Genomic DNA, 25783 nt, shown 5'->3' with positions numbered 1-25783 from the left:
GATTTCATCAGGACTAGAACATTGCACTCCTTAATTAAGTATGCCCTGTTCTGGAAAACTATCCTCTCTAAGTGACAGCTGTAAGAAATATTTACTTGGCATACTCACAGGGGAACAAAAGTCCAACATTGCCAAAGATGTCAGGTAAGCAGACAGAAAGAAACTAGCTTTATCTGTTGACCAAGGGGTTAATCTACATCATTTCTCCTAGTAAGAAAAACCTTACAATGCCGGCCAGGATGACAGGATGAAGGCACCCACATTCACAACACAGTATCAGCTGACTGTGGTAACTGTGTTTTGTTTTAGTTTCCATTCCACTTCTGTTACTGTTCTGAAGCAATGACAAATATGTCAGTGCCTGATCTACAAAAACCTGATATGTTCTACATATCTCATAACTGAACAAGCGTATCTGTTTACCTGTATACATTCAATCAGAAACTGAAGAATTCTGTAATTTCATGCTACAGTTATGACAAAACCAAAATGGAACGTATTATCCATAGTGGGAAAGGAAGTCAAATATATTAATTCCATAAAAAATAGTTGTCTAAAAATAGGTTAATTTCAACATTAAGTCATAAAAGTCCTTAACTGACCACGTCTGTTAATGCTACATGTACATTGTCAAAGGAAGATGTAAACAGACTGAGATATGAAGAAATTCTAATCAGTGTCCACAGATGAATTGCGCAAGACGGTCATGCCATGGATGACTCCTTTCATATCATTTTCTTTCTCTCTCACTCCTGCTCTCACTTGCACACTCTCTCTCACACTCTGAAATTTTGTCTTATGGCTACAAGGGCAGAGAACAAGCCTTGTAGTAAAATCAGAGAACAAAGGATAATTATGTTCTGGTGCTTTAAGGCTTTCATCATTCTTGGTGAACTGTTATGCTGCGAGCTCTGAACCAACCCACTAATGAAAAAAATACAATAGAACAGTTGAACTTTCTGTAGGAACTGCCAAAATGTCCAAGCCCACCAAAGAATTACGATGGGGATAGGCAGACAGATCTGAGGGCTTCAACACTTGAGCAAATTATGGCAGTAACATACAAGACTTTGTCTGTAATAACTCCGTTTGCATTCTCTGAGACTGCAAACAATGAAAAAAGTAAATTACTGAAGTCCCATTTCCTTTAGTTTATGTAGGTCTTGAGAGAAACATATGCAGAGCACATGAATCCATGATACTCCTGAAGCCACGCTTTAAACAAGTGTATAAAAACATTTTGAGTGTGATTGTATTTGTATAACTCACATCCTTCTTACATTCTTGGGTGGCCATCAAGAAAACAATCTATTAGAACTTCAGGCTTCAAAAGTAATCTCTGCAAGAAGTACAGAAATTGATCTGATATTTTATTTGACACAAGAACACTATATAAACTAGCAGAAACGTGTTAACTGGAAAAAACAGTAATGATATTTTTATCAAGTATTTTGCTTGCTCTCAAAAGTGTAAGAGAAATACTTCGTTACATTTTGTAGTTGCTTTCCTTAATCTTACCCAGATGCAAGAAACAGTAACCTATATGTTATCTTCTACCATTAGGATACAGAACCAAAACCATGAAGACAAAATGTCTGCATAACATTCAGCTCTGGTTTTGTTTGTTTTTCACCTGCAGCATGTACTGTAGTAAAAGAGATGCCCCAAGAGACTGAATTAATCTTCAGATTTCCTACAACAAGTTAAAGGGAAAACACAGTCTCTAGTCCACTCCGTTCACTCCACAGCAACATCAGCGGTTGTTTTACCAACAAGGTGCTCTAAAAAAAGTATTCTATGAAAATGAAGTTTAATTCACCTATTAGAAGAAGATCAAAGCACAAAACTCAATGATAATGTCTTTTACTGCTACTACCATTTAACCATATTCTTACTATAGACTGTTTGGTGTCTTTTTTTTTTTTAAAAAAAAAAAAAAACTCATCCAAGAAGGTGCCACCATGGTAGTTGACATCTTAGGTTTACCAATTAAGCAACTTTCCAGACGCTTTGCACTGTCTAAGCAGCTTTGTGTAAATGGAAGCAGCTTTCTGAGGACATGTGCTGTTGCTCCTGCCTAGAAAAGGCTTTGCTCTAAGGCCTAAGCAAAGCTCAATGGATTTTTTGGAAAGACCTCCATTTACTTCAAAAGCATTTTATCAGGCTCCTAGATGAGAAAGGACATGAAGACAAAGATGGCAAAAAAATGAAGGATTAATATAAAATTATACATCCCACTGTACAGCAAAATACATAGCTTTAACTTATTTTTTTTAAGATGTATTTAAAATTTACGATGTTCACCTTTAGTTTTTAGTTTAAAATGAACTAGGCTAAATGAAAAACATACTTGTGGATGGTTCAAAGACAGCAATTAAATCTACACACAGTTGACCGGAAAGGCAATTAAGCTACCACAGGTGGTAGAGGTATTTGATAAGGACAGATGAGAAACATCTCTTTTTTGCAGTAGTCTCCTTAGAGAAAGTACAAGAGATATCACAATAGCTTTGGAAAGGCTAGAAGATGCAGGTTCCAACGCAACCACCACATGAATGTTAAGGCAGCCAAATTTTTGTTTGAAGAACTCATTTTATTTCAAGCTTTAGTCCAATAAAAAGATACTGGCGAGGAATTATTTAATATACATGATTTTGAAAAGTTAGAATAGGTTTCTCTGTACTCTGTTTGGTATGATCAAATACAAGTACTCAGCCATGAAATATTCTGCACATAAAGAAAGGGGCATTAAACCTTGCCAATTTCCTGTGTTTAGTTTTTTTATACTGTACTTGTAAGACGTTTTCAAATGACTACAGCTTCCTTTGCTATTACCATCTCTCTTCACAACTGCATATGCTGGCATTAATGTTTAAATATGGGATTTAAACAAGCATTTTTTTTAAATAAAATTAGAATCAGAATAGTTCAGTTGGAAGGGACCTATAAAGACCACCTATTCCAAATGTCTGATCACTTCAGGGCCAAACAAAAGTTAAAGCGTGTCATTGAGGGCATTGTCCAAACGCCTCTTGAACACTGACAGGCCTCATCTACTCAGGGGCACCAACCACCTCCCTAGGAAGCCTGATCCAGTGTTTGACCACACTCACAGTAAAGAAATGTTCCCTTATGTCCAGTATGTACCTCCCCTGGGGCAGCTCTGTACCATTCCCATGTGTCCTGTCATGGGAGACCAAGGGGCAGAGACCGGCACCTCGCTCTGCGCATCCCCTCAGGAGCTGCAGAGGGCAGGGAGGCTGCCTCTCGGCCTCCTTTGCGCCAGACTGGGCAACCCACGTGTCCTCAGCCTCTCCTCACAGGACGTGCCTTCCAGCCCTTCCACCTCCTTAGCTGCCTTCCTCTGGATGCTTTCAAGTACCTTAACATCCTTCTTATACCGTGAAGCCCAGAACTACACAGAATACTCACGACAAGGCTGCACCAATACTAAATATAGCAGGGCAATCACCTCTATGACCGGCTGGCCATGCTGTGTTTAATGCACCCCAAAATGCAGTTTGCCTTCTTGGCTGCCAGGGCACATCACTGACTCATATTGAGCCTGCTGTTGACCAGCACCACCACATCCCTTTCTGCTGAGTTACTCTCCAGCCACTTGGCTCCCAGTATCTGTATCTCTGTCTGGCATTACTCCATCCCAGGTGCAGAACTGGCATTTCACTGTGCTGAATGTCATGCTATTGATGATTGCCCAGTGCTCCAGTCTATCTAGATCCCTCTGCAAGCCCATATGTCCCTTGAGAGAGTCAACAGTGCCTCCCAGTTTAGTACTGTCACCAAACTTGCTAGGGATGTATTCTGCTCCTGCATCCCAATCATTGATAAAAATGTTGAACAGGACTGGCCCTAGAAGAGAGCCCAGGGGAACAGCACTAGTGCCTGGCTGCCAGCCAGATGCAGCCCCATCTCAACGGCCCTTGGAGAACCACCATCAAGCTGGTTCATCACCCAGCGTAGCATGCTCCTGTTCATCTCACAGCTGGACAATTCGTCCAGGATAGGGTGAGAGACGGTATCAAAAGCCTTACTATAATCCAGAAAGACTACATCCACTGCTTTCCCTTCCTCCACCAAGCAGGTGACCTTATTGTTCTACAATAAGGAGATCAAACTACTACAGTAGGACTTTTCCTCCATGAACCCAGGTAAACTATGCCTGACAATAGCTTTGCTCTTCAAATTCTTTTCAATAGCACCCAGGATAATCACCGTAGCTTTTCCAGGTATTGAGGTAAAACCAACAGGTGTGTATTTTCCTGGTTCTTCTTTTGTGCCCTTCTTGTAGATCAGTATAATGTTGGCTAGCTTCCAGTCAGTGGGGACTTTCCCCAGGCTCCCGAGACCTTTGGTAAACTGTAAAGCAGTTCTCAGTGTGTGTCTTTGAGTATGCATAACAGGGTGGTCTGAGATGAAGACTGATGAAGGCAAAAACATAGCTGCTCTGCTTGCCCCGGCAATCATCCCAGGCACTATGAGAACAGATCTGTGCAGCAGATCCCAGCTACTTAACAAATTCAAGATTTAGCACCATTCACTACGTTCAATGCAAACACTCTGGGGGATTTTTTTTTAATTTGAATCCCAATATGCAATACTACAATAATCACTGCACTGATAAGAAACCATTGTTAAAAAGTCTATGCTCAGCCTGCAAAAATCCCTTTCTCTCCTTTTAAACTGCTTCAATATGCTCAAATCATGATAAACCCCAGTAATAGTAATACATTACAGATCAGCTTTCACCATTAAGGTTTTGAAAGCTTTCAGTGGAATATCAAAGATCACACTCCAAAATGAATCTGACCTCAGATATAACTAGACACGTGTGGATTCACAGATAAAGCACATAGGACTTTCAAGAAAGGAATGAAATGAAAGAAAAAAATCAAGTGCTTTTTCCCTAAAGGTCAATATTACTGTTTGAACCTAGCAAACCCTTAGGACTGAAAAGTAAGTTCTAAAGAGACACAATAATGGTTAAAGCCCCCTTCCAGATATCTTCTAAAGGAGGTCTTGTGACATTGAGAATGAATAAGTTCTACTTGAGTGAATTTTCAGGATCCAGAGTCCCCTGGTTTTAATTTCATTCACACTGAAGCAATGCTAGAATTACTTCTGTAGCATGTATATTGCATTTCTTAAAATTCTTTGCATTTCAACAACAGTTCTTCAATCTGATCTAAAACCTAGGCCTCACATGCAGTTACTTCTTTTTTTCTTTTGCTGAGAAAGTTCTCAAAACCCAAACAAAACATACAATTTTCTTATATCCACGGCAGGTGAGTGAGTAGCTCTCAATACTGGCACCTTTGCTACTTTTTCTGTGCCTTAGAAGATCCAAGACAAAAAAAGGTTCTAATATAAAGGCAAAACAGATAGCAGCACCTTCACAATACTTGTTTCACATACATGCAGCTTACAATGTTAAGTACTAGTACTCTGGGTGTATGCTCACACTTCAGATACTCATCCTCTTTGCTGCACACACATAAAAGGTACAGATTTGAACCCCAAGGACACTGACTAGAGAAGAATCTCACTCTGCTAGGACAGGAGTTGCACATAGCAGAAAATAATGAGGCCTTTACAAACATGACCTTCCAGCTCTAAAGTACCAAAAAGTCACAATGAAGGAGATGACAACTCTGCAAATATCTAGCATGCCTCAGTGAAAACATGAAAGCAGCAATTCGGAAAACAGCAATACATAAGCTAATGAGAAACAGAGCAATCAGTAAGAAATAGAAAACAACAAGTGCCAAATATCAGGGTTATGCTTTTGAATAGGTATCTGTTCAATGGTGATGATGTTCTCTAAATATTGTGTCTTTGGTAGCCCTTGCTGTTGATGTTGCCAGAACAGAACTGGTTAGCTAGTAGAGCTCAGCTTCTTCAAGCTGTTAGCTGTTAAACCCTTAACATTCTACATTCCTGTCTCTTGTTCTGGGCTTGCTGTGGCACTGAGTAATGATACAGGAAAAAAAAATAAATAAAGTTAGCACTTTTAAATCAAAGAATCATTCTTTCCACTCCAGAGATTCAAAATCTAGAGAGCATTTTTTTTTTTTTTTAAATACAAAGAAATTTTGAAATTATCGATTTTGGAATGACAGAACTGTTCACTAGAGATTTCTGTTCTTTTGACAGAAGCAGACTGATCGCCTCGCAGTATATGAGAATCAACTATTTCTAAAGCAACATAAACCACCATTTTCTCAAGCGCCACCAGAAAGAACTGAACACTAGCTACTTATGGTACATATTTTTAGAAATAACCAAAGTCCTGTATGAAAGTATCAAACAGCTCTGATCCACATCAGGTCCTCATTCCCAATGTTATTGCATTTTGACAGTGAACCACTACCCAGTGCAGACCTCCAGCCAGACTTTGCACTTTTCTAATGGCTGGTCTGCCTGAACAATTGGTTGCCAAATTGCTTGAAAATTTTTGGCCTTATTGTATAATCTTACCCACTCTACTCCTTCTGTCCCCCTCGCTTGTCAGGCCACAGCTGACCCCAGCTGGCTGTCATCCCTTCAGGATCACAGAAAAAAGAGCTGGCTGCCATCACCGCAGGTATCAGTACCACTGACTTCGCTGTTGAGGAACTAAGCTTCTTCTACACCAATTTTTCATTTCCTTTTCATAATTACTGCTAATTAAAATATTCTTCTGACTTTTTCTATCCTTACAGGATCCTTTGAGCTTCCATATGATATATTTGAGAGTTGCAGCTTCTACTTTAACATTAACCTGAACGAGGTTTCCTTAAACTTCACTTGAAATTGTACCACAAGAGATGCTGCACAAACTGTACAGCACCTCTCAACTCCCCATGTGCAGCCAGTGCCCCTTGCCTTCCTTTAGCACGTAGTCTCCAAGTTACCTTCTACATGTTTAAAAACATCCTATTCCTACACACTTCAAAGCAGCTTATTTGAAATCACCTAACTTTTCTAAATATATTCTCATGTATTTACCTGATCGATTTCCTGATGTACCCATTTCCTTGTTACACATTTAACACTGAACTGCAAAGGAAGCTGGTAAGAGTCCTCTATTATACAGTAGTAAAAATAAAAGCCTTGCGTCTGCAGAAATGGTATCCAACAACTTTTTTTCTCTTAAATAATCTGCTTTTGTATCCAAAAAAGTGGTAAAACAATACTTGCAATGTCTGCAAGCTATTTTCAGATTTGTGGATATGAGGAGATAAATGCAAAATCTCTGCTAAAAGGGGGCATTTTTTAGCAAAAGGAAGGTGCACTGATTTGCATGCAGTAATACAATGCTGATTTGTAAAATTATTAATAAAATTATAGGAGGTCTTACACATAGAAGTAGATAGATAAATATAGTCATTAACACACAAACCTCATGAGATACGAAGTTTAAGGAGTAACTAAATTCTGCCAGTTTAGGTGATAAAATTCAAACCAAGGATCGCTAAAAAGCTGCCCAAATTGCGATATTTCAGATGGTATTAGAAAAGGAACCACCACCACCATGTAATTCTGCTTTGGGGTTATTTTTTACTTGCACAAGAATACCTATTCTAAAGTGATTGGATATGGTAACGTTTATAGATTTTTTTAGGTAAGCATATGACTTACTGTGATACTCCATTAGAATCTGTGAGAACTCTGCAATTTACAGAATTACACAAGTCTGTACTCTTGTACTGTCTTAGGTGCCAGCTTCAATCAAAACTCTGAGAGGTTTTTCAAAATGAAGGAGTCACGCTCCTTGTCTAGAAAAAAGTTTTACAAGCTTAAAGATAAAAAGCTGAGGCTCCTTGTATCAGCCTCAGGGAAGCCTGGGTCAGCCCTGGAACAATTATTAATATGCATAGTATAAAGTCTTTGAAACACAACAGCTAAGTAAAAAGGTGGAAAAATGACATACTTCCTGCAAAGTTTTCCTCAGGGCTCTCACCCATCCCCACCTCCCCCATACAATTTATTTGCAGTAGCATCAATCAATTATGGGTGAGAAGGCCCCTGAGTGAAATCCCTGGCCAACTAAAATGAATAAATAGCAAGGCCCACGTTAACTGTAGCTTGGTCAGATTTTCACACCTGGAACTGCATCAAACAAAACACGCAGAACAAATTCACACTTTAAATCACGTTCTAAATTTTTCTTTCTCCAGAGCTACTTATGGGTAGCTAGGTGTACATAATACAATATTTTCCTTGATATTTCATGGTTTGCAAATACACCTTAGAGCATTTCAGTAGGATTCCTTTACCCAAAGGGAATTCTAAGTTTTAAAACCACATTCCACAGAACATCTGAAAGAAGCCTGAACTAGTCCCACAAAGCTCACATTAGCAAAACCTTGTAGCTGTCAGTATCAGCAGCCTCTCATTACTCTTTTGTCAACAGTAATTGAAAAAAAAGGTCTGGAGGGCAGCAATGGCAGGAGTGTCAAAAGGTTAAGTGTACTGAAAACTAAAAAATAAACAAGGTGAACGCCATAGGTAAATAAAAGAGTTACTCATACAAAACATTACTGGATACGAAACAGGTGGAGATGCATCGGACTAAACAGTTAACTAAGAAGATCTTTGCAGGAAAATCAACGAAAAACAACACATGCTTCCAAAATCAGATATTGTAAAGTCAAACGTAACCACTCTGGGTTTACGGCTTGTCATTGCTCTATTATAAATCTTTGAACAACTGTCCTGGTTCCAGTTAGGACAGAGTTAAGTAGCTCATAGTAGCTGGTAGGGTGCTATGTTTTGGATTAGGATGAGAAGAGCGCTGATAACATGCTGATGTTTTAATTGTTGCAGAGCAGTGTTTACACCAGGCCAAGGACTTTTCGGCTTCTTGCTCTGTCCTGCCAGCGAGCAGGCTGGGGGTGCAGCAGGAGCTGGGAGGGGACAGACCCAGGACAGCTGACCCAAACTGGCCAAAGGGGTATTCCATACCATCTGACGTCATGCTAAACAATATATAGGGGTGGCTGGCCGGGGTGGGGGGGCCGGCTGCTCGGGAATAGGCTGGGCATCGGTCAGCGGGTGGTGAGCAATTGCATTGTGCATCACTTGTTTTCTTACACATTATTATTGTTAATACTATTACCATTATCACTATTATTATTATTATTGTTATTATTATTTTCCTGTCTTAATAAACCGTCTTTATCTCAACTCACAGGCTTCACTTTCCCGTTTCTCTCCCCCCATCCCAGAGAGGGAGGGGGGAGGGTGAGCGAACGGCTGTGTGGTGTTTAGCTGCCAGCCGGGTTAAACCACAACAACAACCTTAACATTATGCTATCTGTATACTCAGCTCAAGAGTAAAACATTAAGAACAGCTGAAACCTACCTACTTCAGACTCAATTTATACCGACTGTGAAATGAACTGTAGATCTGTAGCTTCAACACTGGACACTCATAGTTCAGAGTTGCCAGTAGATTAAAATTCTGGTATTTCTGTCCAAACCTTCAGTTTAATGGTGGGAATTAGAACAGTTTCCTACAATGATAGGGATCATCTTTTCTGAAAACGTACTGCCAGGCACTATTTCTCACACGTATCACCAACAGAGGTTTCCCAACAATTCTCTTAAATAGCATAACAAATAGTTATCCAGATCAAGAATCTAAAGGAATCTTTCCTACCCTCAGGTTGGACAAAATATTCAGAAGGTATACTCTCACATTAAAGGTTAACACTTCTGTCTGAAACAACTTGAGTGTGCTTGTGCAAGGGAAGTGACAGGAAAGAAAAATAGACATTTTCTCCTCACATTCATTTTCTACATTTAACAACAACAGTACACACACTGTTTTCATTGCTCATTTTCCGTTGAACTGATGCAATATTAAATAGTTTTAAGAAGATTTTCCTCACATTCCTCACACAGATAGAACATAAAAACGTGGAAAACATCAGACTTTTTCATGTGTTTTGCTGAACCAGTTGTAAATTGTACTAAAGCAGTATAAGCTCTCTTCTCCTGATATGCCTTTAGATATTTTTTCCTGAGTTGTACAACAGCTATTACACTTGTGCCTTTTTTAGGCACTCCTTTGGGAGGTAAACACCCCCAGGGAAATATGTCTAATGTACTTCTAAGCACCAAAGCCATCAAAAGCCTAATCCAGATAGAATTTCTTTTAAAAGCATTTCCCTGTGCTAAAACAGTAATGACAGCATTGACTTTTCAACCTTCTTTCCCACACCAAGCAAGTTTTAAGTGAACTTCCAGATGTTACTCACTCAGCACACTTTCCTGAAGCCACGCACTCCTCCTGTAGTTGTGCCAGTCACATCAGTATACAAAAACTCTTCAGTCAGTACATACTTTCATTGTAAGCATAGCTGCACGCATTTCTTGCCACATCTTTTCTTACTCTCTTTTTTGATATCTGGAGCAGATAGATGATCAAGTGATCTAGCTGAAAGAATCACTCCATTTAGCACAGATACAAAGTGCTGTTAATGAAAACATCTAGCAACTGACACCCTTGTGTCCCTGAGAGCACAAGGGATAAGAATTACCATCTGTTTGGTCATATAATTCTTTTTTTTATTTTCCCTCATTGTTTCTCATCATTATTACTCCATTTAGTCATGCCATGGCTGGTGAAAGACTCATATATCTGTCAACTAGCAAAAATATAATGTAAGAAACACAAGCGGCAAGTTCCCAGCACCTTCGCCTGTATGCTAAATTAAATGTAAGCAAAAACAGACAGGGAATGCATCTTCCATTTTCTTAAATGAATAGCCCTATTTGATTTTAACTGCATCAGTTACACACTACTACAAAAAGAGCTAGAAAATAATTGGTCTATGAAATTTAGCTTGTTTTATCCACCCCCCCTTAGCTGGCCAATGTCCAACCTTTTCTTTCAGCATAACCCAAGGAAGCACAAAGCCAGAGCCATTTTCAGTCTGTCATAGCTTTGTCACAGTATTACTCTACCGACTCCTAAACAGAAAGATCTTTCCAGCTGTAAAGTTGCCAAGGATGCAAAGTGCCAGCCATGGAATATGGGTTGGTACATTCTTTGATTATGAAACAGAGGTTTACCGATTTCCTGAAGCCTGGTACAACCACAGCTGAATGAAGTGACTTGCTTACCCAAACCTTAACTAGAAAGGAACTTCACACTATGAATATCGTGCGTTTCCCACTGCCTACTATTCCATCTTCATCTGTAAACATCAAAAACTTATCCTTGACAGGATCTCAGTGAACCAGAGCCAAGGTTGACCTAATATTGAAAAGCTTTTTAAAGTCCCTTAAAAGCTATATAACCTTTCATATACAAACGAAGTGACAATAACAAATGACTGGTTCCAAATGCTCAATTACTTGTTGGACAATTGAAAATAAACAAGTCACATTTCCTTGTTTTGCTATCTGATGCCTTCAGTGCACTGTCTGAAAACAATGTATGTTGCCCTACAAACACTATAAAGAAAATAGCGGAAGCCATATCCAAGGCACTCATATTCAAGTCATAAAACAAACGGGTTCAGCTAATCAAAATGTCTCAGCTAAACAGAATGCAAGATAATTAGTAACCCATAATCGAATGCTTATTTGTCAGCCACATGCTTACCTGTGGTGGGATTGGTTTATAACAAACGGTGGAGTATTGTTAGTTTACATTATTAGTAGTATAGGACAAAATAGTTTAATATGATAGCTAGCAAAAATCTCCTGATTAAGATCTAGGCTGATTAAGGCAAATCTAGTAATTCTGAAGTACCTCTGTCATGACCAAGAGCATCTTCCTCTCTTCATATTTGAGATACCATTAGAAGAGGAAACCTACTGTACATATTCAAGAAAGCCACTGATGGAGGGAAGGTGTACAACCATGGTACAGTACAGGACCACACATACTAATGGGAGAGGCCAAGAACAGTATGTATCCTCTCTGAACTATGCTGAGCTTCTGTATGACCCCTAAGCCAAAATTCCTACAACCCTGTTAAAGTTTGATGTCTTGAAGATAGTTCATCTTTTGCAATCTTTCATCTTACCTCTGGAGAAAGATGATAAGCTTGCAGATGAAACAGTGATCTTCAGAGTCCGGTTGGTTTTAACTTAAAACCAGTTAAGTCTCTAACTTACAACAATTTATACTGCTACAAGAACAGAAACAGACTGATTACAGACAGAATATAGTAACTGGTTTTCAAGAGACCAAGATACATATTTTCTGGTTTGCAGTAACTAGAACAGGAAGCCTTAGCAAGCTCAAATAACCTATTGCTTTTCAGTGACTATGCACACCTGACCAATATGGATTTCTTTTTACTGAGTCTACCAACTTTGGACAAAATATTTTAACGGTGTTTCAAACTTGTTTTGAGGCCTGTTAGGAAATGCTCACAAATTCAGCTTTCTGTCAAATGTTATTCCGATACCTTCTGTGCTCTCAGGATTACATCAAAGTAGTCAGAAAGTTTACAGAGCTTACTGAGAAGGCAGATCCTTACATATGTTATTCAAGTGAATTGAGAACTTATTTTATGAACCTTCCTGTCCCTCCATAATTAAGAAGAGCTAGTGTAAAATTCTGAATCAAGTTCACTAAGAAGCCTTCATGTAGATGATTGGGGAAAAATATTGCAGCCTACATGAAAAAAATAGCCAACACACACGCAGAACAAAACAGATATTTAAATAAGAGACATCAAAGGAACGTGCAAAAAATGCAATGTAGACTTATCAGTTGATATAAATAATCATTGGTCCACTAAAGCTTTTGGAATACCAACAACATATGCGAGACACAGATGCGCTTCTGTATAAATGAGCAAAATGGACTTAACCAGCCTATCTTACCATTTCACCAGGCTCTCACCCATGATCTAGAGGAACTGAACTTTCCTTATTTTCAAAAAGTCAGTATTAATTTTCTAGTTTGATTCAGTAGTTGGCCTCGATTCCAAAACCATCAATGCTCCACACTGCATGGTTGAAGTTTTGTAATACACACCGCTGACCATGAAGAACTGACTGTCACTGGCCTCCATAAAGGCCACTGAACAAACAGTACCATGACAACTTTCAGGAACTGGTGACCTGGCATGTGATCTAAAGTTACAGCGATGAACATTTTATCTCATTAGGAGCTCATAGTTTGTCACAGCAGTTTGCATTAATTGTGGCATTATATGCTAAAACGAACAAAATATCCTGATTTGATGTGTTCATGACGCTTTTACATATTACTTATAGAAAAATATCTTACGTATTACTTAAAGAAATAATATCTTCCAGATGGTGTAGTTTTAAGACACGCATAGTAAAGCATCTTAGTCTTACCACTGTCTTCAAAGGAGAAATAGAAGGTGTCATTGGCAGCATTATCACCTTCCTTCAGGAAGAAGAAATACATATGAGAGATAATATGAGAGAAATACACTGAACGAATCACCGTAACGTTTTACCGCAGAATACAGGAATAGTTTATTCATATAATATATGAATACATACAGAAGTCTTCTACTTTTATTACTGTTAAATAAACACCAATTTAATACAAACACATTCAGGGTATCTCTAAGTGTTCTTTACGCTCCACTCAGCATTAAGCTGTTCTAGACCTCATTCTGATCTACCAAAATACTTGCTTCCCTGGGGTTACCAGTTGCTCTTGTTCTGGCACTGCAGATCTGCGTGCTTTCTGTCAACTGAAAAACGTACGAAACATTCTTGAATGAACCGCAAATTTTCACAACGCTGTAGCTTGAGAGATGAACCGCAGACTTTTCGGCCGGGTTTCCAAGCGCTCAGCAGCCAGCAAGTCCGGAGTGAGCGCGAACCGGCCCACCTGCAGCACGAACAGCGCCAGAAGCCCGGCTCGGGCAGGGCAGCCGGCGGGCAGGGGCCGGCCCCGGGCCTCCAGCAGCCGCCCGTAGGCGGGCAGGGGGCAGCGGGGTGGGGCGGCAGCGACATCCCCGCGCTCTGCGCCGGCCCCGCCGCGGCTCCTCAAGGGCCGGGGAGGTGGCACCGCCGCCCCCGGTGGGGCTGGGCCGGCCCCGGCGAGCTGAGGGAAGGGGGACAAGGAGGGGTGGGGGCGCGGAGGGCTGCTGTAGCCTGCCCCTCGGCGACAGCTCCTCCCCGCCTCCGATGTACGCTTCGTGGGATGTGCAGGCAGGAAAAGGGCTTTAAAACACAACAACAGAAGTTGTGGGGATCGCTACCGCCCTTTTTAGTATTTTGAAAATATACCCTGTTATTTCATTAAATGGACATGTTGCTTAAAGTTTTATTTACTCTATGGTTTTTCCAGCTTCTTCAGACAAATAGCAGCAGCTTTGTCCCATTCTGCATTGAGATTAATTGCTTTCCCACTCCTAACTACAATAAAATAGGATCGGGCTTTTCATTCTTCAGTTTTTTTGCTTGTGCTCTGGTATCTTTATTTGTAAAGATGTGCTCATTACTAATGAAGTGCACAGGGAGACAAACTGTGTTTGTGTTTCAGTGAACAACTCAATAAACCGTGTACTGTTGGTTTATCAACGACTAAACAGGAGGACTTCTCGTATGCATACAGTACATATACACACAGGCGTGCAAAGTTCAGAAACATCTTTATTTCCCCCCACGCATTTAACCAGTCTAGGCATTTCTTCTATGGTAAGGAACTGTGGCAGTACACAAGGTGTGCATAAAACTCTATGGTTGTATGCTGCTTCCCTCTTTTTTTTTTTTTTTGAATGCAAGAAATTCTCATCAAATGAAATGATAAATCTATTCAATTGTAAGTTTTCTAAGGAGAAAGTGAAGAATTGTTTTCCTGTACATGTGCTCAGCCTACTGCTCAATTTCACAGCTTGGTGTGAAGTAATATTTATCAGAAGTATGAAGACACGTCATTAGATGAATTCAGAAAACTGCAGACAGCGCATTAGGAAGCTACACAAAGCTGGTAGTACTTTAAAGCACTGCCAAACTCCATTCAAACAGTATTCAATAGCTGGGCCTGTCTTGCTTCTACCCATTGACTTTGTGCACAGTACAAGAACTTTTATCCTCTTTGTTTCACTGGCTTTTAAATTATTTCATCTTGCTTATATCACTGAAGCCCATCCTAAAAGTATTTAAACATAGATGCTGCTATTACATACCAGTAGTCTTGTTAAAACTGTGAATACATATGAAAGCATTCCCATCAAAAAAGGAGCATTTCCTTCAGTTCTCAGAAACTAATTCAGAGCCCTCTAACTTTTGCAATCACCTTTCAAGTTGACTTTGATGGGCTTTGGATCAATGTTATAGAAGATATTTAGAATCAAGTTCAAAGAACCGTTGAAGTAAACTTCAAAGTACTTTCTCTTCACTGGGCCTCAAATAAGCCAAGTAGTTTCCTTCCTAAAGGAATATTCCAGATTTTAAAAAATACAACCACAGTATTCCAATATTAAAACAAGCAATGTCTAACAGTACAGACCAGTCTATAAAAACACGGATGCTCGATATCAGTGAACGTTTCTAGGTATCTTGATTTACCACCTTGTTACTCCAGCATTACGGTAGTGTAACTACAAAGAGATGGAAGTTGCCCATTTTTCCTCTATATTCTACATATTTTTATTAATACTCCAGGGTTCCAAACTAGGCTCAAGAACATTTCTTCTCAACATTTACTGGAGAACATAAGGCAACCAGAGGTATGAGGTAGTCCAAACCTTGGTGCAGCACAGTGTAAGCAGCTAGATCCTCAAAGGTCACACAGAGCTAGCAGATGTCAGACCTGCCTATTTAGAGGCTGCAAGTAGTGCACCAACCCCTGGCACTGCACAGCCAGGGATTCTTTGCACCAAACAGAGGAGAAGCCGTCCTTTTCCATGGAGAAGAGTTTACCTTTCCTCCCTGTACCTACACTGCTGAGACCTGCAGTCATCTCTAGAATTCACCACAGTATGGCATAACGTGCCAGGGGAAAATTGGGATTCTTCTTCCCCCAGCTGTAACATTGGAGCAAGCGAAAACTTGCAAAGTCTTCCCAGGGGACAGGCCCCGGGTGAATGTGCAGATGCCAAAGTCTGTTGCAGAATGGCTGGCTAGCCTGCACTCGGACCTTCCCTCCCAAGGCCAAAGAGTGAAGGCTGTCTGTGGTGCATCAGCTTAGAAAGTCAACTAGTGACTCAGCATAGAAAATGTCATTCCTCCAGACTTCTAGCTGATCACTGGAATAGCAGATAATATCTGCCTTTATCCTCTAACCTGTTGGATGACCATCTTTTCCTACAGAGATTTTTAACATCATGCTCACTTTTAACCTATTACCAAAATCTCAATACCAGCATGAACTAGGCAAGTAACTGGTCAGCAAAGCAAACTAAGTCCTTTAAGGGTTTGTGCCTAAAAGCTGTTAGGACATTCACAGATACTTCTGAGCAAAAATGAAGGGGGGGGAAAAAGAAAGAAACCATTCACAGTTCCAAACAAATTTCCACTTGATATCTGCACTGGCTATGATATGTCAGCATACAGGGGAATAGCTGGGTATTGTTAGAAACTATAGCACAAAGCTAGAGCTATCTACTTCTGCACTTTTTCATACGCTACAAATATCTCTAAGACTACATGTATAACTGGAATATGAAAAATATCCATGGTGAGTAAAAAGATCTACTTACAGTAGGGAAAGGAAAAAGGTTGGAAAGTAAAATCAAGTTAGTTTATATACTGCTGGGCTAGTTTTATTACATTTCACTTCAAATAAGCATTCCACAGCTGGAGATGCTTAAATAGAGTTTTACTGGGTCAGCATCATGACACCTCACCTTTAAATAATTAGAGGACAACAAAAAGTATCCAAGAGACTATTTAAGTAGAGATAGGAATAACATTAATATCTTCAATTCAAAACCAGCCTTATATTGAAGAATACTAAAATCTTGCATCCACCCACTCACTACATAAATCAACAATAATATAAAGGTTGAGATAAGAATCATTAGGTATGTTTTTATCTTCAAAGAAAGAGGAGGCCATTCGTATTCAAGAGTCCATGAAATGTACTCTTTCCTACTTAAGCTGATGCTACTAATCTCACCAGATGCAGGGATATTCAAAGCCTCCTTCTCCAAGTTCAGGAGGCTGTTATGGAATCTGAAGTGATTATTCATGCATCCCCTGCACGCTCCCCTCCAAGTGACACAAACACTGACTTAGGTATTTCAAGTTAAAGCATGGGGCCCCTTGCAGTCTGAATGAACAGTTATGATAAACGAGAGTAAGCAAACACCAATTAGAAACTTTCCATGTAAAATAATCCTGGAGTTAAACACATCATTATGAGCACGCAAGCTATTTAAATCACTATGTAGAGTGAGAGAGCTCCCTCTGAGGTTTATTAAAGTAAATTTATGAATAGTCAGGCTTGACTTAAAATTGAGAATCTTCCACCATTGCACAAGTGCATACGATGGCTTCAAGATGCTTATAAAACAATTTTGCATATTATTGTAAAAATGCAGTTATTAATGAAGATCCTGGTAATTAGTCCAAAACAGTCATTGTGACAGTTTCCTAAGCAAATGGAAACCAGCTAATATATATATATGAAGGAATCTGTACATACACACTGAAAATATAAATAGTAACTAGTCAATCTATAATATTCTTTCCTTACAGATTTGTTAGCTCTTAGAAATTTTATATTGAAATTACATGTGTTCCGCAAGCGATTAGGTACTATTAAACTTTTAGAAAGGTTTATTCCATTTAAACAGGGGAAAAACTTGTGCTGCAGCTGCCATCCTCAGGACCTCTTTCGACCCTCTGTCTCAGAGCTGCAGAGCACAAATGAAGTTCGGGAGCTCCCACATGGAATGCTCCCATGCACATTTTATACCACAACTCTCCTCCCAATGGAGCGAGAGGCTTCACTGAGTTTGACTGACAAGGTGGAACAATTGGGCAGCGACACACACAAACATCAAGAAGCTCCGCTGTGCATAAGGCTCCCAAACTTTGCTGTCCATTTCAGGGGCTTTGCTGGTTCACAATACCATTCTGGGGTACATAAACAAGGCTTACAGATAATTACGGATTTTGAGAAGACCGGCATTTTCCTTGCTTAAACTAACGTCAGACTGAAAGCATTGTGCCCAGACAAAATATTTTTCTACTCTTGTGGTAGAATACAAACTTGTCATAGATCAGTGTCTGGCTACAGGCTCCATATACAGCCCTGTATGAGGGGCAGTTACATGCATTCCCCACACAGAAACAGGTTCTGCAGAATGCAGAGGGAAAACTAAAAGCACATGCTCCTGCACACACAACTGTCCTACCCTGTACAGTGAGTAGGAGTTGTGCCTTTGAGCACATTCCCAGACTGCATTAATACAAGCATGTAACAGCAACAAAAAAGAAAACAGAAGTCCTCTTCTCTCCCAGAAAGAGATCTCACATACTTCTTGATAACTGCTTCAGAAGTTATCAGCACAGAGAGAAAACTAGACAGTTAAATTGGAGAGACATATTGTGAATCAAATAAGCTTTCTGAATCAACTTTAAATTGTTAGAAGCCAATGAGGATAGCCAGTGACAATCCATGAAAGTAAAATCAGGAGTTCTCTGTTTCTGTTCTGGACTATCATGTGGATTCACATACTGTAGTGTAACGTATTTAATGGAGAGGAAATAGTTAAGACCATGACCAAAGACTTGGATAAGACACTGCTATTTCACACATTCATTTCTATTAACACTTGTGACATTCTGACAAGCATACCATGCCCACCTTCTAAAACTTCACTTGTATACAAGTATAGTGACAGCCCAATGGTTGTGTGCTTTTGCAGAAGTATAGAAAAAAAGTTTTATACTTATGCTCAGTTGAGTTCCAAAACCATTTCAGTCTCCTGTATGCACACTTCATACATTTGATTTCTGGCAGCCAAATAGCTACCCAGTCACATTTACCAAGTGCACAGCATGGGTTTCCTTCCATCCTTCATGCTGCTATGTTCCTTGTGTGACATTTCCCAATTTAAAAACAAACAAACAGCAATAAAATCATACAGATTTCTGCCCAGGTAAGCCAGATTGCTAATTTATCTAATGGTCTGCTGCCCATGATCTCCATTTCCATCTTAAATAAAATCCTAAGCCACACACTGGGTTCTCTGAAATGAATAGGCTAGTCCTTCTCTCCTCAATACCTCTGAGCACTCTTTATCATACAAAGTAAATGCCAGTGAGGTTGTTCACATAAACACTACCCAACATCAGAGAGGACTACAGAACTGACAGCTGTCCTCAGATCTGCTCAGGCAGGCTAGTGAGCACTTCATGCAGAAAGCCTGGGGATTTGAGATCCACTGTGAAGCACACATATTTATTTGAAAGGTGTGTGATCCTTTAGCTGTCTCCCCCTTGAAGAAGAAACCATCCAATTTTAGGCTAGATCTTACCACCTACCAAAGTTAGCAGGAATGAAAAAGGACATGAAAGCAAGTCAATGGAAGATAAACAACAAAAAAACCACGCTAAGATAAAGCATCTGCCACGTATTTTATCACAATACAGAAATACAGCAATATATTATAGCCATTAAGTATTTACAGATGTTAAAGGATCTTTTTTAGCCAATCATTTACAAACAACTCAAAGTACTGACACATCTTTCCAGATTTCATCACAGTAAATTCTGTCATGCAAAATGAAAGTGGCTGATATATAGTTTCCTTCATATCTTTGCTCCAATTTGTTCTCGGTAAGGATGGCTTACTTCAGTTTAGGCTTCCACAGTGATTTGGTGCATTTTATCAATTGGTTTAGTTTTCATCAAATCTCTAACCTAGCAACTTCACTACAAAAATAGCATTTTTTTTCCTTAGATCCATTCTTCAGCAGAGTATGATTTGATAGATTTTCACTTGCCCATAATTATTACAAGCTATTGCCACTCTGGAGATTTGCTCCCTATATTTACAAACTAAAAGCAGTTTGGTGGCTCTAAGAGTCAGCTGCTTTTCATATTTTAAAAGAGAAAATTGTATGATTTTTTTAACATTTGATGACTCATTAATTACAAGAAGATAACGTACAGCAGTTGGATTAGTCAGAAGTTTCAGAAAACTGAAATTAAGTTAATTCCCAGTTTCATTTGTAAAAGCCAAAGTTTTCCACTCTGTACTGTTTTAATGCTATTAGTCTTTCCCTAAGTGTAACCCAGATACAGGAAATCTAAGCTGAATCTGTCCCTGACGACTCTCAGACCTTGTAGCAACTATTCAATTTGTTCTTTGAGGAAGAAACGTGGTAGAAACCTTCACGAGTTAAAACCAAACACTTCAATATTCTACTAGAGATGGACTTGAAGTTGTCCTCTATTTGTATCAGGGTTTTTCCACATGGATTTATCTTTAACAACATGCTGAGGATTTCTGGCATATGATGCATTACATTGATGCAGTGATATCTTTGGGAAAGACCCGTTAAACCAGATGCTACCCATGCTGTCTGCACCATCTGCTCTGACACAGATCCTCTGGTATCTAAGTTCAAATTCTAGGTATTTCATGTTAAATATAAAGAGGATTTAGTTGTCTCCTAGTCAGTGATGCCATTCTGCTTTAGGAGGGAGTCATCTCATATGCACACTCCAATATTCAGGGGATCTAATCCATCTCTTACTGTGACTACAACAGGAGAAAGATTTTTGTGTTTTGGGAAAAAAGCAAAGATCCATTGCTAGATCCCTGCAGCAGCTGAACTTTTCCAAGATTCCTTTCCTTTAAAATAAGAAATAGTTCCTGCTTGTTCAGCTTCCCTGTACAGCAGAAGAATAAGAGTACTCTACTATTGATGCTAAACATTTGAAAAAAATTCCCCTTCTCCACCACATAAAGATATATCTAGTCATATGTATTCTTTAAAAGATTCTAATACTAGTTTTCTCCCTCTTACTCCATTGCTTCTATTTACTGCTAAATAGAAAGCCATTCAGATTTCTGGAATAAAAGAGAGAATTTAGGTGTATGTAATAAACCAAGTTACTCAAAACAGCCCACAGGGGAAGAGACTAAAAGCAATGAAACCACTTCTCAGCATTTGTATGTCAAGTAGTAAAGATTAGACTAGGGCTCACCCAGAGGTTTTGCTTGTTTTCCTTTTCTCCCACTCCCCACCCCCCTTTTTTGAAGAAAAGGCCCTTTCCCAAAGGAAAACATCAGTTTCACAGGGGAAGGGAGCGGGAGCTTTTGAATACCAGCACCTACTTGAGTGGTATCAAGTAGAGACTTATGAAGAGGCGAGCACTCATTAAAGCAGCAGAACCAGCTGACTGCAGTCAGGACTCACAAACTCAGGCTGCAGGCAACAGGGCTACATAGGAGTGTGGTGCCATAAAGAAATATTGTGGCACGCCCCCTGGACAGCCTGGGGAAATAGTCAAAGTGCGTACTTGAGTAGTCTTCCACAGCCCAAATTAATAACTAGACTAGATCTGGTGAATCCACCTGCTTGGAGGATCTCACATGATCCTTAACACAGTATGATAAAACACCTTTTTGAGGCTTCTGACATCTCAGCATGCAGCTTCTTGTCTATTCTTTTTGCCACACTGCCATAAAAAAAATAAAAATTGAATCAAGAATTTTGAGAAATTCATCTGCTGCATGTCCCAACTTTGAGAAAACAGTTTATAACTAAAACTTTTAGAAAACCAAACCTAGAAAGCCTACAGAAAACAAATATAGAATATGTATGTCAACACAAACGTTGATAGTAGTATGGTCATGCACTATACACGCGCACCCAAATAAGCTGCTGCACAGCATTTCATCCTGATTCAGTTGATGCACTAAAAATGCTGATAAAGGACTATAGGATGAGTGTTGCAAACAGCACTAGGAAGATGCTGCTCTGTGAGAGCACATAGGCAAGAAGCCATTGATGCCATGTCTTCTTTTGTTTCTTCCCCCTGCCTTCTCAATACAAGAGTCACTTGGCCTTTTAAGGAATACATTCTACTTTCTTCCCCAACTTCTTTTATACTATTATTCTTCTGTGAACAAGAATTGGCACAATTAAAAGACCAGGCAGCTTTGTGAAAAGGAAGAACCCTCACAGTAACGTTAACAAACAGCAAGCTAGAAACAGTCGTAGTGACAGAGAGAGAGAGCGCGCACATGCTTTTCTTGAAGCAAGAAACCTCTTTCAAGGAGTTTTGCTTAGGTGGGGATGCCACAACTCATTGAGTCATCACAAGCAAGACACTATGCACAGAACCTTTCTCAATCACCACAATTTTTCTCCCAGGATCCCCAGCTGTGCAGGGAAAGTAGACAGCTATGCCTCCAGCAGAGGTAGAGGAGATTTATCAACCCATCTCTTAGCCCCTATATTGCTACAACTTCAGAGCCAGTAATAAAGCAAGAGCTACAGAGATGAATCAGACACCATAGACGTTGTACAAGCCTTCCGTAACAGTCCTACTTCCCTCCAAGTCCCCTGTCAATAACTAGACACCATCACTAGAGCAGCAACAGCTTATGCTTACCAGCAGTCCCTCAGCAACAGGTGCTGCTACACAGCATTGTATCAAATCTAACTCTTGTTGACTGCTTGGTCTCAAAAAAAAAAAAGTTAGAGAATAAAGGTAACAACCTTTTCAATTGATTCTTATTGATTGGTTTTTAACATTTCAGCAATATCACTGAGGCTAGTATTTGGCAGTTAAATTTCCTAATGCAGATATTATCACGTTTGCTCTCTCTAGGAAGAGTCTCAAATACATGCTCCAAGTTCAACTGTGTACAGGAAGAGCAATCCCTTCTCAATGACTTTTTCCTCTTCCTAGTATTTAAAAAAAAAAAAACAACTTGCATTTGAGATTGAAGTTTGATAGTTCTATGGACTGTAAGCCAACAAAGGTGCTTTATTGTAGAATATACACGTGGAAAATTGCATTGAAAACTGCCTCTAGATTCCTGTGTTTTTTTAGAGCCCTGCATAAGGTTGTAACTCTTTTCAACTCAAACTCTGAAGTATTAGAAAAGCCCAAGACAGTGTTAAATTTCATATTCAATTATTATGCCACAATGTAGTATAAGTAGTAAATATCAGGAAATGCAAAGCTCTAAGCAACAAAGGAAATTTCTCATGCTAGGAACTTCAGAGAGTTCTACAACTAAGTGCTTCTCTGAGCTTTAGAAAAGGATCTGAAAGTCTGCTAGACTAATATTAAAAACCTCATTAGCAGCACTTTGCAGTAGCTCAGGATGCAGATATGGTGTAGTCTGATAACAACCAGGAAGCTCATAAGAACTCCAGCAGCAACAAGAACACCTCTGTTCCAACTGAAGAGCTTACTTTAAATTTAGAACACTTTTTCAAGACTAATTGGTACAGTTCGGTGTAGGCACTATCAAGTTTAAGCTGAAGAGCATTCACTAATACAATACTTTACATCACCAGTGCAAACCAAAAGACAAATACCAACCCTGAACAACACCACAAATTTATAATCATCTCATATGATTTGGCTATTGACACACAAGCACTCATTACTTTGTTCTGTGCTACTGAGCTCTTTTCTCTATTGATTCTATACCTAAGTAAGGAGATTGTTTAAATGCAGCATCAACAGACTGAAACTATCATCAGACATCTTCAGAATCCACATCTTTGGATAGGGACAACAAGTTTATAGACCATACTTGAAAACAACTGCAAAGTCTGCAACACAGCGCAGGAGCTCATAGACAGTTTGAACACCTGTAAGCAATTACAGGCTTAAAGAGAACCAGCTGTACACAGGTACAGACACAAACACGAGTAATCAGATATATAAGCAAGGTTAACACTGGTAAGAGAATCTCACGAGTATAGAGTATTATCACTGCACTGAATTGTAAATAAAGTTACATCCAACTAAGAAACTATCCTCCTGCTTCTCTCCTCTAGAGAGCCTCACATACTCTCAGTTGGTTGGGTCTGAGTGCCCAAGATAGTTGTTTGTATGATCCTACAGACACCAAAGCCAACTAGAAGCAATTCTCCCACCTGCCCAGTAATGAAGTTTGAAAAAAAGTTGTCATTCACAGATTGAGACTTTAAAAGCTGATACTGTCCTCCATTACCTCAAATGCCAAGAAATGTTCCCTTTCGTTCATGTTCACACATTTGATTCTAAGTAAATACAAATTAGAGAGCCTGTGACACACCTGGAAGGACATTAACATGCTTACAGTTACAGTGCTATATCACCATGACCTCTCACGTACGGCAGCTGCTGTTGGTAAGCTAAGGCAGTACCAACATTATTCTTACCTAGTTTTATTTCATACCTTCCTGAGCAACTTAGTGACTGGAATGCAGTTCACAAATCAGAGTGGTAGCAAGCTTTTCCCAAGGTCATAAATTGGGACTCTCAAGATGTCCTCTCAAGGCTCAGCATCTGGAAAGGTCCCAGTGCCATACCACAGGCCAAGAACATCCTGTACCATGCCATGATCATGGCACGCTCTAGCTAGGAGCATAGCCTAGCTATGGCAGGAGCTCTAGCTGAAACAAACTTGGCTTTCCTATCAGAAACACAGTCTCCTGAAAAAGTTCTGTAGCGTTTCTGTTCTTTCACCCTTTCCCTTGATTAAGTGGGGTCACATCATCTGAGCCTCGAACTCCTCTGCAGCAGGATCACAAAAATTTCAGCTAACCACTTTGTAAAAGCAAGCAAATCAAAAAGACACAAGCACACACAACCCAGCCAGAAAACAACGCCCATTTTTAATACAAAATAAAAGCTAAACAAGGAACAATATTTTTAAAAAGACTGATTGAAGAGCCATTCTAGTTGGATTTTCAGTAAGACAAACATTTCCACATTTAGAAATGCAAACAAACCAAAAACAGACTTATTAATTCATTCAAACCTATAAAGAGAAAAGCTGCCTACCTCTACAGCTAGTAGTAGTGTTCTCTGAGAACTTCTACACTCCAAGGTCTGCTTCTCCTTTTAGGTGTTATGAGCAGGTGTTGCTGGGCTGGCCTGAGTAGCACCAGCCTTCCTTTGCACCTGGGGAAGGTGCTGCCCAGCCCCGCTGAGCAGCTGAGACCCACGGAGTCACCATGCACAGGGAACTCTTGCTCTCAGTTTGCAAGACCGGAGGTTAAACAAAAGAAGAAATGCACTTCAGATCTAAAGCATATAATTTCTTTGTTTTGTAAAAAGCTTACAGCCTTTGAGAGGAAGAGACTTCAGAATGAAATCTTCTTCTATAATTTGTAGCTGCTTTGAAGGCAGGGAGGGAGGTTTTAGATCACAGAATCATCGCGTTATCACAAAGAGCTCACTACAAAGAGAGTACTGTAAGCCTCACATTACAAACACTGATGTCCTTTATTTAAAAAAAAAAAAAAGACAGCCACCCCCCAACACTCTAAAGTGACTCCCTCATCAAAGCTCCTTCCTCCACCCTAATAATGTGTTTGGAAACACTGAACAAGGACAGCATTTCATCTCAGGCTGCGGTATGTGTACAAGCCCTCATCATAGCTTCTATTTGGAAGTTATTGGTTATTCTCCATTTCCAGCACTGAGCTTCACAACAGGCAGATTTGTTTGTTAACTTCTGTCCTTTGATGAGCCTAGATGCAAGCTATTTTGACTTAGCTCCTCTGGTGGTTAGTTAAGTTTTTTATTTGAACAACCCCTCAGAGGTTATGGGCACAAAAGCTATGGTCTGAAGAACACCACTATTGCATTATATATGTACTTATATTTTTCTAACTACTTAGTTAACCC

At 39.6% G+C, this 25783-nt stretch overlaps 1 long non-coding RNA gene across 3 annotated transcripts in view; it reads right to left on the bottom strand.

Moving 5' to 3' along the window:
- Positions 1 to 25474, bottom strand: part of LOC310898934 — a 34934-nt gene extending 9460 nt beyond the window's left edge. Inside the window, exon 1 of one of the 3 annotated variants that reach the window (XR_014583857.1) lies at positions 24935 to 25474. This is a non-coding gene — a long non-coding RNA (uncharacterized lncRNA). Of the gene's footprint in view, positions 1 to 10262; positions 10376 to 24934 lie in introns of those variants that run through there. The other 2 variants (XR_014583858.1, XR_014583859.1) reach the window with 2 other exon arrangements.
- Positions 25475 to 25783: the final 309 nt, after the last annotated feature.

This window comes from Anser anser (genome assembly GCF_964211835.1).
Source record: "Anser anser genome assembly, chromosome: 4".
In the NCBI taxonomy this organism is placed as follows: Eukaryota; Metazoa; Chordata; class Aves; order Anseriformes; family Anatidae; genus Anser; species Anser anser.
This window is presented reverse-complemented; position numbering and strand designations above follow the sequence as displayed.